Source organism: Lolium perenne, chromosome 5 (genome assembly GCF_019359855.2).
Source record: "Lolium perenne isolate Kyuss_39 chromosome 5, Kyuss_2.0, whole genome shotgun sequence".
NCBI classification, from domain to species: Eukaryota; Viridiplantae; Streptophyta; class Magnoliopsida; order Poales; family Poaceae; genus Lolium; species Lolium perenne.
This window is the reverse complement of record NC_067248.2, coordinates 194208393-194225523: the sequence shown is the minus strand read 5'-3', so window position 1 is coordinate 194225523 and position 17131 is coordinate 194208393. Positions and strand designations below refer to the sequence as shown.

General features: G+C 41.6%; 2 long non-coding RNA genes across 6 annotated transcripts; both read right to left on the bottom strand.

The window, feature by feature from the left end:
* Window positions 1-9406: 9406 nt before the first annotated feature.
* LOC127301612 (uncharacterized) lies at window positions 9407-15446 on the bottom strand. The gene is made up of 3 exons (XR_007852256.2): window positions 15357-15446; window positions 9942-10033; window positions 9407-9623 (listed from the first exon to the last, which is right to left on the bottom strand). It is a non-coding gene; the product is annotated as an uncharacterized lncRNA (long non-coding RNA).
* On the bottom strand, window positions 10895-15045 carry LOC127301611 (uncharacterized). 5 transcript variants are annotated; one of them, XR_007852255.2, is made up of 7 exons: window positions 14665-15045; window positions 14121-14585; window positions 13720-13813; window positions 13020-13211; window positions 11564-11822; window positions 11282-11414; window positions 10895-11200 (listed from the first exon to the last, which is right to left on the bottom strand). It is a non-coding gene; the product is annotated as an uncharacterized lncRNA (long non-coding RNA). The 5 variants fall into 5 exon arrangements; XR_007852253.2 differs by having other exon boundaries at window positions 10895-11203; window positions 13020-13208; window positions 14665-15044; XR_007852251.2 differs by having other exon boundaries at window positions 13020-13208; window positions 14665-15044.
* Window positions 15447-17131: the final 1685 nt, after the last annotated feature.

Sequence of the window (17131 nt, the reverse complement as noted above, 5' to 3'; positions counted from 1 at the left end):
TGAGCAAGTATGAGCCTAAGCAGTAGAGGTCATCACATTACTTCATAAAACTTGAGAAATGATTTAAATGAGGTGCTACACCTCATAGATTTAAATTTCTAAAATTTGAAATAGTTTAAATGGACTAGTATTGACTACATATCCAATATTTTGCTTCTAGCCCATGATAATGTACAGAACCTATATCATATTTTTACATAGTAAATTTGAGTTTGTTAAATGTGAATTATTGCAATTGGATTCACTTCAAAATTCAAATTGGTTGATTTTTAAGATTTATTTGAATACTGAAAAGTCTCTGTTTTGTTATTTTTTTATTCAAATTCTACACAAGATATGGGGTTGAAACCAGCGGCAAAATGTAGATAATTCCATGGGCTTTCTAGAGATATGTAGTTTGCTAAATTTTGTGCAGTAGTTTGAAAGTTATTCAAATTTGAATGGGGCATCAGTATTTGAAATTTGCTGAATCAAATTATTTGAATTAAGCTAGATGGGCTAGGCGGGAGAGCAATTGGGCCGAAACGTTTGAAAACAGAGAAAGTGTCCCAGTAACGGTTCGGGCCTGCTGACATGGGGTCCCACACGTCAGCGACTTGTTTCCTTACCGAAACGGTACGCAGCGTCGGCCGTTGGATCAGACGATGATCGCACGGCTGAGGGTCATCGTTGTCGACGGGGGAGGGGAGCTTGCTGCGCCGGCGAGGTAGGGGGTCGGCGGCGTGACGGAGGTTCCCGCGGGGCTCTGCTGGGTGCGAGGCGACGTTGTCGACGGTGCTGAAGCTCCTGGTAGCAGTGGCGAGGCGTGGGGCGGCGTGAATCGGCGACGGTGATCTGCGGGCTCCGGCGATCGTCGGCTTCAAATTGGAGCAGCTCCGGTGGAATTGGGACGAGGGAGGTGTTCGAGGAGATCAAGGAGGAGGAGGGGAGCAGATTGTGTGAAGGAAGAAGGGGCGGGGGAGCTCTATTTATAGGGGGATGAGGAGGCCGCGGGGTTCTGTGAAGGGGTCGACGACGATGAGGTCGTTCCAGGGAGCGAAGGGGCAAGCTATGATGCGCGTCGTGTAGGCGACGACTAGGCGGAGCTAACGCGCGTGAAGGGACCGCAGAGGGAGGACGGGAGCGTGCTGGCAACGCTCGAGTGTTCTCAGTACGGGCGCGGCAGAACGTCGATCATGGCGACGGCGACAAGGCTTCTGCGAGCTAGCGAGCATGTCCAGTGGGTAGCTGTAGGCGTGATGAGCGTTCGTGCCAAGTGGGAGAGGGAGAGAAGGACGAGGGCGTCCAGGCGAGTTGCGTACTGGCGCGTCCAGGGCATCGTCTGGGCGCACTCACCGCGTGTCTGGCACGCCGTGGCGAGGTACTGGGCGCGCGCGTTCTGGCCACTAGCGTGCGTCTCCTTGCTTAGGGCTGGTACGAGCGTGCTTAGGGGAGTGCAGAGAAGCTAGATGACATAGTGAGGGTGACCAGAGGGAGCAGATGAGGAGAGGTGGCATGGTGATGGCATGAGGGTCGGCATGGGTACGGCCTGGAAGAAATGTTGATCATAGTTCCACTTTAAACAAGGCAAAAGGGCTTGGCTTGATGCAGAGAGGGTGCAGGAACAACAATGATCAAGATGGAAAGGGGTTTAGGCAAAAATCCAGAGGATAATAGGGTGTGTGCCACTTTGCAATTGATGCCTGCCATGTGTTTGTGTTAATGGCCGCATGAAACTTTTGGTGGAATTTTGCAATTCTTTTTGGTGGAGCTCAAACATATAATTAATGTGAAAGATTGGTGGTGGTGGTATTCAATTTGGAGCTGTTTTGCAAAGATTTCAAAATGTGGTCATCTTCACATAGTTTCAAAGTCTCCACTTGTCAAAACTATTCTGGTCAACCTGGTCAAAGTTAGCATGGGTGGTCAACATGAAAGTTGCTCACCTTGACATGGTCTTGGATGACATGGCAAGAGTTGACCAAGGTTGGTTTGAAGAAAAGACAAAACCAGGGGGTAGAGTGGGGAACATTTTATAAAAGTCACTTTTGACCATTATCACATGTAAGTTGATTTTGAGATTTCCTTTGATTTGATTCTTGTTTATTTGATGCATTTGTGTTTATTTATCATATATAAGTATTCTCCAAGAAATAGATCAAGCAATGGTGGTCTTTGATGAAGATTTGCAAAATTGGCCTTATGTGTATGTGAGTGAAAATGGAATTATCTCACTATTTGATTTCTCTTCATTTGATTTGACTTTTCTTGACTCTAATGTGATTCTTATTAGTTTAGAAACATTTTCAAACCATTGAAACCATTTCAAATGGTCTTGTTCAAGAATTTGCAAAAAGGGCCATAACACATGAGAGGTGATATGTCAAATTTCATTATTCTTGTAAATGGTTCATCTTGCTTTACTTGGACAAGGGTTAGGGTCAATTTAGTGTTATATTAGGTTGAGAGATGGTTTCACATCATTTGGTCAAGGTTTAAAGTCATAGGTCAAAGTTTGGTGAAATGGCTATGTGCCACATATGCCTCTATGCATATGTTGCATTTGATTTGTAATTTGACTTGGCTTGACCCAAATGGTGTTGTTGAGTGTTGAAATGGTATATAGGAGTGATCCCACCATTCACCACAAGGCTTAGGGTCAAGATTCTCAAATTCACATATTTGCTATTTTACTCTCATATGCCTCTATGGCATTTTTAGTTTCTTTTTATTTTCTTTGGAATCAACTTGGATTGGGTTTGATAAGTACTAGGTAAGGTGTATGAAGGTTTTCCAAACCTCTAAGCAAAGTAGAAAAGCTTAGGGTAAAGATTTATAGAACTAGCCATAGGCACATATGCCTTTTTCTTATTTAATTTCCTTTTATTTTATTTTAACTAGGATGGTGAAAAGAGGGGTGAGGTTTATGGTTTAAGATCATTTCAAACTACTTTAACAAGCAATCATGGCAATAGCACAAGAATTAAGAAAGATCACTATGTATCAAACTTAATTGAATAAAAGTTTTTGTTAGTTCCAAAATTTGGAAATAGGGAAATTCATTTGTTTTGTTTTGAACTTTTGGGATGTTACAACTAACCACAATATATAGGACACACTCCATATAAACATGTGCATATTTAGATGAAATTTTAATTTCATGCACATCTTAGCCATTTAGGATTTGATGGAGTATATCCTACATAATGGATCAAAAGAAAGCAAGCATGCTACAAGTATAAAACAAATTACATATAAGCATGCACCAAAACTTTTAAGGATCCAAGAAAGATATACTTTGGATAAAACACCAAAAGAATTAAATAAGGCATAGAGGTGTCACAAAACAAATTTGTTGTCCAAATTATATCTAAGAAGCAAATCTCAAAATATTTGTTCAACAAAGTTCAACAAATGAACTAAGAAGAAACCATTCAGCATAAAGGATGAAATAAAATAAACATGCTCAAAGATTTATCTCATTTACCAAATAACGCATGGAAGAAGGAATGAGATAGCAAAACTCCCAAAGGAGCAAGGTTCGATCAAATAAACCAAACCCACTACACTTTTCGCAATGGCACAATGTACCGTAAGGAAAAGATTTGTCTTTCAAAAACAAACACTTGATATCAATTAAGAGAATTTATCAAAGGATTTTTCAAAGGAACAAGGAAGACACATGGGAGCAACAACGATTTCTTGGAAATAAAATAAGGCAATAAGAAGCAATCCAAGGTGAAGGTGATCCATAAATTCAACCACATATAAGGTTATCAATTGTCAAAGACAATGAGTATATTGGAAATAATTTCCGGTGGTGAATAGACAAAGATAGTAAGGATCAACTTCACAATAAAAGGCATAGGATAAGTATATAGAATTAAGCACTATGCATGGATGAAGATTCTTGATAGCTTCAACTTAGTCAAACAATCACGCACGGCAATGATTAGAATAACTTGAAGTAAGCGGTGTCCCAAATAAGATATAGAGATATGTATTTGAGGAAAACCGTACCAAGAATTTCTTACTCAAACAAGAACCCACAAGATAAGTAATAAAAGATTTTTATTTGGGATGGAGCTTGTTTGAGCAAACATGCCACCTAGGAACAAGATAATTAAGAGCATAAACTCTAAGTGGCATAACCTCATATGTTCACATTTTCTAGACTTGTGATATGTACAAAACATATTACTCCCCCATAATGTGATAAAACATTTCTTCTAAACAAGAGGCAACTAAAATTCGACTAGAGATGATTAATGAATATTTAGAATTTGAATTTCTCATGAGTATGACACACCACATAGTGACTAGATAATCTTGCAATATCAAAACTAAGTGGTGGTACCAATGTACACACATTTTAAAGAAAGAGAGATGCACAAAGCATATCACTCCCCCAAAATGGGATGTTCCATTAATCACTTCAAAGAGAGCCAAATAAGATATCATCAAGATGCATTAGGCTCAAAACAATACACAAGTATATGATGAGTCAAATAAACATACTTGAATACACAAGATAGGCAAGTAAGACACAACACATACATACACATATTTGGTACAAAACCAAACATGCAAAGGGGCAAGTAACTTACAATAAACATGAAGAGTTGAAGTATAAGTTACAACAAAGAGGAACATTGGATATAGGATATAGATGATAATCCGTACGACTTGGCTTGGTAAAAATATAATATATGAAGATCCCTTAATTCTTCATGAAGTAGCCAAGTCTCCAATGCCCTCCACTTGTACCTATTGATCAAGTTTGAGATTGTTGGTCCCCAACCAAGTTGAGTCCTAAGAGGTTAGTCACAATAGGCTTGGAAACCCAAATGGTTTTTTCTTGAAACCACTTTGAGTTCCAACAAACTTGGCAAACACATTGTCATCCTTATCCTTCCCTAGAGAATAATCATTATCAACAATTATAGGGTTAGATAAGGTACCACCTAAGCAAGAAGAAGCAAAGTGCCCCTTCTCACGACATAAGTAGCAAGTGTTCCCCTTTTTCTTCTTTATTGATTTCTTCTCTTGGGGAATAATATCTTGATTCTTCTTGGGAAGTGGCCTATCTTCAACTTGAGGTCGAGCATGAGCTTGACCTTGACCTTGTGGCCGTTTCCCTTGTTGTTTCTCACTCAAGTGCTTCTTCTTCTTGAATGGGCATGATCTAACATGATGCCCTTCAACCTTGCACTTGAAGCAAACCAACTTGGCAGGATCATCGACTTTATCTTGGCCCTTCTTCTTGTTGCTCTTGCTCTTGGACTTGTTCTTGTTATTGGAGTTGAATCCAAGTCCACTCTTGTCATTGGAGGATTGTTGCACACTTAGCATCTTGTCAAGTGTGGATTTCCCTTCATGACGCTTTTCTAAGTCTTTCTTCAAAGAAAGGACTTGGGCCTCGAGCTCTTTTATTTCCTCTACATGGTTAGTAGAAATACAAGTACTAGAGGAAGTAGAAGCTTCATTGTTAGAGCAACAAGGCAAAGTGAGTAATCCAACACAAGGTGTATCACTAGTTTGACTAGATGGATTACAAGGACTAGCACATGGCAATATAGCATTTGTAGTAGAGATTGTGCTAACATCCATATGCGGCTCACAAGATGTTACCTTAGTGATACTTGCCTCATGAGCTAATTTTAGCCCATCATAGGAAATTAGAAGATCATCATGAGAGCTTGAGAGATTTTTATGACTTTCTTCCAATTCCCTATAACTGCTAGTTAGCAACTCAAGTTGAGCCCTTAGCTCAACATTCTCCTCTAAGGTAGATGCTTCACAAGAATTAGAGTTAGTAGCACAAGCATCAACAATAGTTTTCTCATTTTCATGCATATAGGATTCAATTTTTTGTGTAAGCATAAAATTAGTATGCTTCTCATCTTTTAGCTCATGCTTGAGGAGAGTGAATCGCATTTCCTCATTTTCAACATGGGACTCCAACTCCACTATGGTTTCCCTATATTTATTCAAGGTATCCATAGAGTGTTCGAGATTAGCACGAGCTTCATTATTACCATGAAGAGAAGCATATACTATTGCCATATTATGCACCAAGGTATTATATTCTTCATCATTATCATCATCATCATTCTCATCATTAGAGGATGTGTTAGGAGTCAAAGTAGGATATACCTTTGATCCTTTTGCCATAAGGCACATGTGCAAACTGGAGAATGAAGATGAAGATATTCTTGAATCCTCATTTGAAATCGTGTCTTGATCTATAGAGTGTTCGGTTTCCTCTACATTGTTAGTCAACAACCAACTAGAGGGAATAGAAGCATTTTGATTATGGGAACAAGAAAAGGTAAGCATATCATCATGAGATCTATGTAAGCAATTTACACATGATATGCAAGGACTATCAACACAAGCATGTAGATTATTTTCAATGCTAGATGTGCTTAAGTCCAAAGAGGAAGCATTGCAATGGGATAGAGATGAAGAATCATCACTATTGAGCACAATATCAACATTGCAATTTTCCTCACCACTCACCATATCAATACCTCGTGTCTTGCTACACGTTGGTGAAGTAGAAGAAGATGATAACTCCTCACGACCGGAGGTGGAAGCAACTTGGAGCTCTTCATGATGTGAAGGGGAAGAAAGCTCCTCGGAGTCACCACCGACCAATTGAGAAGTGGATCCACCAAACATTTCCTTAAGCTTGATCCACATCTCATGAGACGATTTTCGCTTTATATATATATCAAGAACCTACGAAAATCGGGTCTCAAGGAGAATAAAAGCTCATTAGATACTTGAGCTTCAAGATGTAAGTTTTTCTCATCCTCTAAAGATAGATTTTGAGAATCCATCGGAGGAGAAAAACCGACATCTAGAAATTGCTCTATATGTGGACACAAGGTCCAAAGATTACAAAGCAACCAATTTCGCCACAAAAGATAATTTGTGCCATTAAAGACAATTGTGTCATTGTGCACTATACTAGCCGACATCTTTACTCTCAAGGCGGTGAAGCCTTAAACAAGGAGAGACCTTGCTCTGATACCAATTGAAAGATCGAGATGTCGCCTAGAGGGGGGGGGGGTGAATAGGCAATTAGAAACTCTTGTGGATTTGTCTTGTAAGAATGCGGAATTAAACTATCGTTTAGTTTACAAGCACAAACCCTAAATATGCTAAGCTCAACTAAGTGTAACAATAGCAACTAGAGCTAAGCAAGATAGGCACAAGATATATGTAGCACAAGTGATGGCAAGATATATGTACTTCAAGCACGATGGCTATCACAATGAAAGAGAGCTCGGGTATAGAAATAACCGAGGCACGCGGAGACGAGGATGTATTCCCGTGTTCCCTTTCTTTGCAAGAAGGTACGTCACGTTTGGAGGAGTGGAGGTCCCACGAAGGATTCCCCGCGCCACGAAGGCTCACCCTATTCTCCGAACCACACCCACGAAGGATAATGGCCCTTTCCTTATGGTTAGCTTTTCCTCCGCTCCGGAGATGGCAAGCTCCACAACCACTTCACAAGCTCCACGAAGGAGAAGCCCGTGCCTCTTCACAATCTTCTTGAAGAGATCACCGGAGCACCAATCACCAAGCCAACTAGGAGGTCTCCCTCCAAGAGTAACAAGCTCACGGTCTCTCACTCGAACTAATCGTGGTGGAGAGCTCAACACTATGCAATGATGCAAAGCAAGAACACTAGAGGTGTTCAAGTCCTTCACACTCAAATCCCACCAAAGCAACGAATGCTAGGATGAGATTTTAGAGGAAGAACAAAGGGGAAAGTCAACATAAGACTCCAAGATCTAGGTCTCAAGAGATTCCCTCACTTAGAGAAGAAATGGTTTGGTGGAAGTGTAGATCTAGATCTCCTCTCTTAGATCCCTCAAGAATGAGCAAGAATCATGGGGGGGGGAACAAGAGAGAGAGCAACTTCTTCAAATGCAACAATGGAGGTGAGAGAAAGGGAAGAAGTAGTAGTCTCAAGGTGGGAGAAAGGTCTATTTATAGCTAGGAGCAAATAAAATCGTTGGGGGGAAAAAGACAAAGAAAATCGCAGGAAAACGGGCAAAAAAGACAGCCCAGCCGGCTGCCAGGCCGGCCGACCGGCCTGGGCGCTGAGGAGCCCGGTCGGCAGCCTGGTCGGGCCGGCCCAGCAATCGGGCGGCAGCAGCGCGCGCACCGGGCGGCGGATAGGTGAGGAGCGCGCGGGCACGTGAGCTGCGCTGCGGTGGGCCGCGGGGCGGTGAGGCCCAGCCCCGGTGGGGCGCCCGGTCGGGCCGGGGAGGGAGCCGGGCGGGGAGATGTGGGCCGGCGCCTGGCCTGGTTGGAGCCCGGACCTGGCCGGATGGGCCGGCGCATGGCACAGCAGGCCGGGCGCCGGCCGGCAGCCCCTCCTCCTGTTTTCCTTTTTCCTTTTTTTATTCTTTTCCCTTTTTCTTTAATCTTTAATAACTAATGCTCCCGAACTCCGATTCGAATGAAACTAATTTCGTTTGGAAGATAACAACAAATGCTATCCTATAGAAAGTGCAAACTCAAGAATCTGTAGAAGGGAATTTTATCATGAATATAAAAGGTAGAACCTTATATCATGAATAACCGGTAAAATTGCCCAACCTCGAAAACGCAATAGAAGATGCATGCGAACTCCGTTTTCGATGAACTTGGGCTTGTTGTAAAGCTAGCAACAAGCTCAAGAACCTCACACAGAGAAACATCAAGAAGCAATAAGAATATGCAAAGTATGCAAAGGATTGAGCTCTCTAAGACGATGTGATCAAGTTACTCAACCGAAAGCCCCTCTTAATAGTGTGGCTATCTATCCTATAATCCGGTCTCCCAACATCCACCTTGAGACCGGTAAAAGGAAAACCTAGCAAGGCCATACCTTTGCCTTGCGCATCCCGCTTGATCTTGATGATAACTCTTCAAGCTTCACTCAAGCCGGAATGCCTCACTTGACCAATGTTGCTTCGTGAAGACTCACAAATGCTCCCCCATACACTATGATGGGAAAGCTCCATTGATGCACATCTTCACAAGTCCATTATCACTAAATGGACGACAAGCTTCAAGCATGTAATTCACTTGAGATGCTCATCTTGAACTTGCCCAACTCAACCTTGTATCTTCACATACTCACTTAAGATAGAGCATGGCTAATATTGAGTTCCACATAAGAACTCCATCTTCATTTCTTCTTCTTGATCATATCACATATATATATCTTCATGCCGATGATCTTGATGCCAATACACAAGGAATACCTTTATCTTCATGGCATCCATACTTGAATCCAACACATGGAGTACAAGTAGTACCTATGGAATATTCCTTCATATAAACTCAATGAAAACATTAGTCCATAGGGGTTGTCATTAATTACCAAAACCACACATAGGGGCAATATACCCTTACAAATTTAAATAATATCTTTAGTGTCTAAGAGCAACACAATAATTCTTTCACTGCAACCCAATCAAGTAATAAATATGTATCTAGGGAAGGGGACCATATTACTCACCGGGATACACATGAAATAACGAAATATGAGAACAAGGAAGTAGGCGGACAATTGGTCAAATGTTAGGAGCCCATGACAAGTATAATAATTTCAGTTTATGTCTAATTTAGTTCTGAACCTATGAACAAAAGGATAAAATTACCATCATACATGGCCAACACAATATAGATATGTAATCAACATAAGCTTGCTCGAGAATAAGACAACACAATTATCTAAGTGATAGGTTTATTGATATCACATTTGAGCTATGAGACGTTGAGGGGTGCTTTAACAGAAGAGAGAATGTGTATGGAAACTTATATTTATTATAATTACAATGAACGGTGAGAGGTGCCTGAAATATCAATAGAAGAGCTTAATCTTCTGTGTCCTGGATTATGAGCAAATTGGACGCTCAGCAGAATATAAAATTAAATTAGAGCTTAAAGCTTACCAAGAATATGGAAGAGAATAATTAATCCAACAGAAATCTGCACTTTGTATAGGCACCCAACACGCATTGAATCCTGCAACCTGGTAGTTTCCCTAGGCAAGACAAATGTAATAATACATAAGTATTAACTAGCAATAGATGGGCGCGGCGGCACGCCGCGCCGACTTGTGATACGATCTTAGAAAAACATTTGACTTGGTAGAAGTATGGCCTATTTTATTGTTTGGATAGTGTGCTTTAAGATAGTTGGTAACAAAATATCGCAGCTTATGTGTATGAAACTGATCTTGAGGATCAAGTAAATAAACGGGCATTAGAGAGGCATCGAAACTCAGTCTGGTAATAATAACTGGTACTTCATATTGATCATGGATGATCAGTTGGTAGTTTCATAGGAAACTGCAGAAGAAATATTACATATGTTGAACTTAAAGCGGCAACATAAATTGCTATACCGATGAACAAAAGGTTATTTCAGACTGGTCTGTAAGTACCGTGGATCTTCTTCCATCCATTGTATCCGAAGATGGCCACTTTCAGTGTTGAATGTACAGTGTAGTCAGTCAAAGATAAGGGTATGACCTTATAAAATGTCATTGGCTTCCACGAAATCATCCCACCCATGCTCTATGAAGATGTGGTTCCTCTGCTCCACCAGACGAACTTGGCACAAATACCAACCACGTTCCCAAGCACAATTTTCCGAGGGCAATTCCCAGTTGTACTTACAGAATGATTTGGGGATTTTAAGTGGGTCGAGATATAATTTTTTCATGAATAATTGGTGTTAACTACTTTGGAGTTTGCTTTTGATAGTCTGCAGAGTGGTGTATTTGAAGAATGGTGTTCTAGTCGTGTGTAGGGCAGATTATGTCGAGAAGCATTGCAATTAGGGGAGGACAATAAGATGATTATATATGGTTGGCCGGCAGGTGTCTTGGACATGCCGAAGATTTTTGCTGGCTGGAATAGTGGTTTGGTCCATATTGCACGTAATATTCGAAGTGGGGGTCTATTACAACTTGTCGATAGTACTTGCTAGCTAGAATGATAAGAAGGTCTATGATATTATACATAACTGGTTGGCAGCAGTGTGCCAATTTTTTGGTACCTGTTGGCTAGAATGTTATGTAGGTTCATGCTATTAGAGATATCTTATTGACAACAGTGTGCTCAATCATTGTTTCAACAGCTCCACCCCCTTTTTGTCTTGGATTCTTAAGCTAAGTTGATTCGTTTCTGCAAGCGGAACCTGGCTCCTGCTGTGAAAAGAAGAGTGTAAAATTACCTTTTTTGGCAATGGTACAGGGGCAACTCAACTTGTATCTAAAGTTCTAAACCTGGTGTTTAACTGAAGGTGGAAACATCTTTATTTGCGTGGGAAGAGCTATTTGTTGTTCTGTTTCTTGGTTGGTGTAGTAGTTGATGCTTTGGCCTCCCTTCGTCCTCTTTTTCGCACATGGAGCTGACATCCTTGTGTGGACAAAATTGTTGTCTATTAGATATGCCTTGTGAATTTCGCAAAAAAGGAAAAATATGCTTTGTGAAAGAATCCTATGGGAAATGGAAGTAATAGATAACTTTTTTCGAACTGCAAGTAATAAATAATGTGTAGTCTTTACTTAGCCTGGGATATCCATGATATGTTGCCAGCGCCAAGAGCTTCCTGCATGACCTCTGCGATGACTATACATTTTTTTCAACTACACCTCATATGGCCGGCGGCACATAATCTGTTTTCCCTCTGGTTGTTGCATCAGGCAGGATTGCGTCATGGCCCGTAAGTGTGACACCATGATCGCCAAGGAATATGAATTAGCTGATCATCTCTTTGCTTTCCTTGTTTGGTTTGATATACTTTGCGCTAACGGAAAGTTGTACCTGCAGACAATAAGAGTATTATTTCTTTGATCCATATGATCATAAACTGGTGGTTCTATGTAAATAATATATCTACCTACCCTAAGAATAAAAGAAATGAAATACAGGAAGCAATACTAAAAAGGAATCATGAGGTAACTTACTACTCAAATCTTACAAAACAGTTTAAGAAAATCCCTGAAAAAAGAGGAAATTCTACCTCTTTCTATAAGATTTAATGAAAATTGATAAATCATTTAATATAATTGCTATGCTTTGTGTGTGACTCGTTATTTTTTTTAAGAAAAAACTTAGTATGAAACTGGTTCATATAAATGCCAGTTTATTTACTTGATCCTCAAGATCAGTTGCATACACATAATCTGCGAGATTTTGTCTGAAACTGGTCATACAAAAGGATGGGAAATGGGATTTTGTGACCAAGTAATACATTAGGCTATCAAGTAAATAAATGCACAAGGCTATCAGCTAAATGATTCCTCGGATCAGATTCATATCGAAGGTTTCGAGCAAGCAAGAAATAATTGACCCGCTTTGCACTAACAACTGAACAGATATTTGTGCAAAGAGGAAAATAGCATAAAAGTATAGACACATATGAACAAAAAAATTAGTGGCTATGAGTAGATATCTTTACCAAATAAATAATTAACGTAACGTAGTTGAGCTACTTCTTATATTACACTAAAGCTAAGAACAACTCACATCCTCATTGAACACAACTGAATTTCTTATAAATTAAATCGAAGCAAAGTGAACAGAAATCCGTGAAACAGAAAATGTTTGCATGAATGACAGCGCAGTCTTCATCCGTATGTCAAACAATCAACATATTCACTTTTATCGAGTATCAGCTTGTTCGCGAAAACTACTTAAGGGAAAGAATGATGAAGTTAACTTCCCCCATTCAAGAACCTTCTGAGAAGCTTGCTTAGAAAGCTTGCTTTAATGGAAGACGTTTTGCATCAGTTCATGCAAACATCTTCATATTACATTAGAAGTTCGGGACAGATGATTGAAAACAAAAATAGCATTTCTAGATGAACCTGAATATTTCTGTTCAGCAATTGCATTGCAAAAGAGATCAAATCAGCATGAATTACTGGATTTTCTACAGACACGTGTTACAAAATAAATATCTGCAAATGGCATAGGCATGTCAGTCAAATGGGTTCCTCACCAGCAAAATAAACTCACCTGTTAAGCAAACACGCAGCAGCATGGCGCCTGTGGATAGCTACCTCCTTGTTCTCGTGGACGGTGGTCGCTGCTGGTCGGACTGGCTGCCGAACAGACATCGCATGCTTTCCTTCCTCTCACTGGACGGATGCTCCACAACGTCGGTGTTGCTCGCATAGTGGTCTGCTACTTCGCTGTGACCAATCCCTGCTGCACCAAAAGATAATAAGAAGCAACAGAAGAAAAGAAACAGGGGTGCCTACACAAATTCATCTATGAAATTAGGATCAGCAAGTGGTGCTAATTTATATTATTTTTTTGGACATGGTGCTAATTTACAGAGTTTATACGATTACTTTACATAAGATCAGCTGCTCACATAGTGGTTTGGTCCTTAGCTGTGACCAATCCCTGCTGCTCAAAAAGACGATAAGAAGCAACAAAAGAAAAGAAATAGGGGTGCGTAGGCAAATTCATCTATAAAATTAGGATTGGCTAATGGTGCTTTATATTGGACATGAATACAGAGTTCATAAGATTACTTTACATAAGAGAACATATTTCTGATGACTAAAATTTAACAGAGATCGTGAAGTAGCAAAGTAGGACTCAGTTTAGGTGATATGACTGTTACGTAACAGAGATCCACTTAATTAATATGACTGTTACCATCCCTGTTCCAGATGAACCCAGTAAGGGAGAAACACTGCAAACACACCTGTTCAAGCCAACACTGCAAATATTATCAGGCCGGCACTTCGATTCCAGCTTCAGCAACAATTTCGTTAAGTATTAATTCCTCACTTGACCATCTAAAAATGCAAAAATACATTATATTCCACTCTGATGTACTTTTGATGTTACGTGCATTCCGAAAGGGATCTTCACAGATTTAGAGAAAACAAACAGAGGAACACATATGTATTTTTTTTGTACATAAGAGCGACTATTGTTATCGACGATGTCAAGGGAAAATACAGGCTTTGAATCCATATCCTTAGCTGATATAAGGGGACCAACCTAAACCATTAAGCATCATGCGAGACAATCCATCAAGTACTGGACAGTGATTGTGCATGATTTGTGCGCGTAGGAAAGGAAAGACAGCAAGGAAAATACCTGAACGCACTCGAACTGATGTCTACATCGAGCAGCAGCACAAGGCCGGCCTGGATGCAATCCGCGTCCGTGCCTTCTTCTCCCCAAATTCCCCTATCCTCACTCCACCTCCCGTCCTCCCTCCTGAACTCTTCAGGCGGCCCAGCACCATTGACGCCATCTTCTCCCACGCTCCGCCCCTCAGCTCCATCTTCTCGTACCTCCCGCGGATCGGCTCTAGAGAGAGAGCTCCTCCACTGCAGAGATATCCCCGATGATGACGACTACCCTAATGGCCTCTGGCAGCTCCGCGAAATCATCGATGGAAAGATCCACACCATCCCCAAACTTGCCACGGACAGAAGCCGATGCAGTAATATCGTCGTGAGCAAAACACCGATGCAGGACCAGAGGAGGCGAGACAGAAAGTGGCCTACCTAGCCGGCGGCCCGTAACATCACGCGGACGGCGCACTCACAGAAACATCTGAAAAAAGGAGCAATCAGAATGCAATCAAAGAAAGAAAATCATTCAAGCAAGACAAATCACGCTAGAAATATCATACTGATGGACCAGGACGTGCTCAAATCGGCCACGCCGCCAGCCGCCGTCGGAAGGAGAGGATAGACCCAAGTTCTTCCTTCGCATCATCAGCAGCCTCGGGAGAGAGAGAGAGGGGTGGGTAGGTCGTGCCAATAATTGCATTGGCAGACGCCACACAGCGATCGGAGAGGAAAGGTCGCTGGCCCTAGTGAAGGATCTGGGCGACGGAATTGGAGGCGGCGGAGAGCGCGGCCACGGGAAGAATCCAAGGCAGGGCAATATGGTAGAGGTGGAGCACGGCGAGGCAACACACAGGAAGATGAAGGAGGGGACTCGCTCAACTGGAGCCTCCTGAGAAAATAGAATCATGGAGAGGAGAGAGACAAAGCGGCAGGTCAAAGCGGTGCCACAGGACCAAGTGCACCGTCCAAGAATTGAGCCGGCCCACCATAAAAAGCAAAAGCCACACGATGTAGCACCAAAGAAAAACTGCACATGGAAAAATCTAGTGGTAAAATTTCTTGGAGGGCACCGGAACTGCACACGGGAAAATCCAGTGGTAACCAAACTATCCAAATGCATATGTGTCATCTGCAGGTTAATCCCAAAAAAAATCCAAAATTAGGAGAAAAATGATGTTGGTTCCCAAATAGTATAGTAGTTATATCAATACATAATTCAATACTATAAAGCAACAATTTTGTATGTACTTACACAAATACAGAAGATCAATTCTGTTTGTAATAAGCTGGGAGTAAATACAAACCCTACACACGAGTACAGAGGACAAAAAATACAGATACTTCCTTGTAATATGCATATTTAGGTAGAAAAAGTAGAAAATGCAAATAAGGTTTACCTCGAACACCTGACCATCAATGGGCGGCAAGGTCAGAGCCCGCAACCGGTGATGCCATGGTCCAAATAACACTAATCCGCTTTATCATCATGCTTTATGATAGATCAATGGCTCTAAACTGAACCTGAAAAGAAGAAGTGCATATATATGTCATCAAACACACCATTTTAATGATAATGTGATGTAGTACAATTCCAAAATAAAATGTATTCGTGTTGTGTAGTATAAAAACACATGGGGTTGGAGGGAACCAATTGATAGGTGCTAAATGTTGTTGATCAGTAACGTTGCCGTTCACCAATCTGTCACTTTGGCTGGCAAAACCGGATACCATCACTTCTATTGCAAACTGGGAGGCTACATCTAGATACACATATGAAATAGACAGACCGTGGGCCTGTAATCTAATTCTTCTCTTTCTTGTTAACGACTTATTTCCACTAGCATCTAGCCAAACAATTTTTCTTGGCACACATGCCCATCCCATGGTGCGGCTGATGCATGTCAATATCTGTACAAATAATCAATTGTTTATAGGAAACAAAGGATCAGACAATGAAGGCTTATGATGGCTATCAGTTGAATCGCACTAACACACGGTAATGCCATATATTAGACTGAACCAAATCCTAGTTATCCATCACAAAGAAAATTTATATGAAAAGCTATGCCTATCTTCTATAGATAGTGACATGTAGACAATAAAACCTATTTTTGTCACAACTTCCTCTCTGCAGAATAAGAAAAATATCAACAAATTTGACAAAATCACAACTAACCAAACTTTGCAAGAGGATAAAACTATGAACAATCACTTCCTGCTGCAAAGATGTTAATGGAAAAGGGCTCACCTCACTGATGTGGCCGAAGATCCAAGAGGATGACCAGTTCCATGCCTCATAAGCATACCATCGAACAGTTTACCTGCAACAATATCCCTACATCAGAATACACACATACACACAAAAATGAAGAGCGGCTTGTCATAAATTAGAGACAAAAAGAGCAGCAGCACTGCCATGAGAGAGAGGAGCAAGCAACAACTCATCTGCAAGAGGGAGAGGGATGATGCGGCCTGAGCTTTCCCTTCTCTAGTGATGGTGAGCTCCTTCCAACAATAAGAGAATGATACGAGCTCGACAGGGTAGGTAGCCGAAGAGGCAACACGCGAGACGACGCGAAGGATGGCGGCGATAGCGCCTTGGAGGGACTCTGGTGCCCCACGCTCCTCCCCTGCCAAGGATTATGGTGGCAACGAAGAGGTCCATGGCGATGGCGCCATGGTTGGGAGAGGATGGGAAGCGGAGAAACTGGGTGTGGGAAGAGGAGGCGACAACGCGAGTGGCGGCGGCTGAGCGGGAGTGTCTTGGGGAGGAGAGAAACGGGGATGGGAGGGGATTGGAGGCTTGATGCTGTGCATTGATTGGGTGGGCAGCAGCGTGGAGATAAGGTTCTCTCCTCTCGTGGGATTGTCTGTGCGACCTCTTGTCTCGCGGGATTGGCTGCGCGACCCGCACGAAAACCACCCAAGCAACTAACAGCGTAGATCAGCCAGAAGAATGGCCCGCGCGCAGAAGCAAGCGAGTAGAACTTTGCCGTTCCATGTCTTGATCTAGTAGGCAGTAAAGGA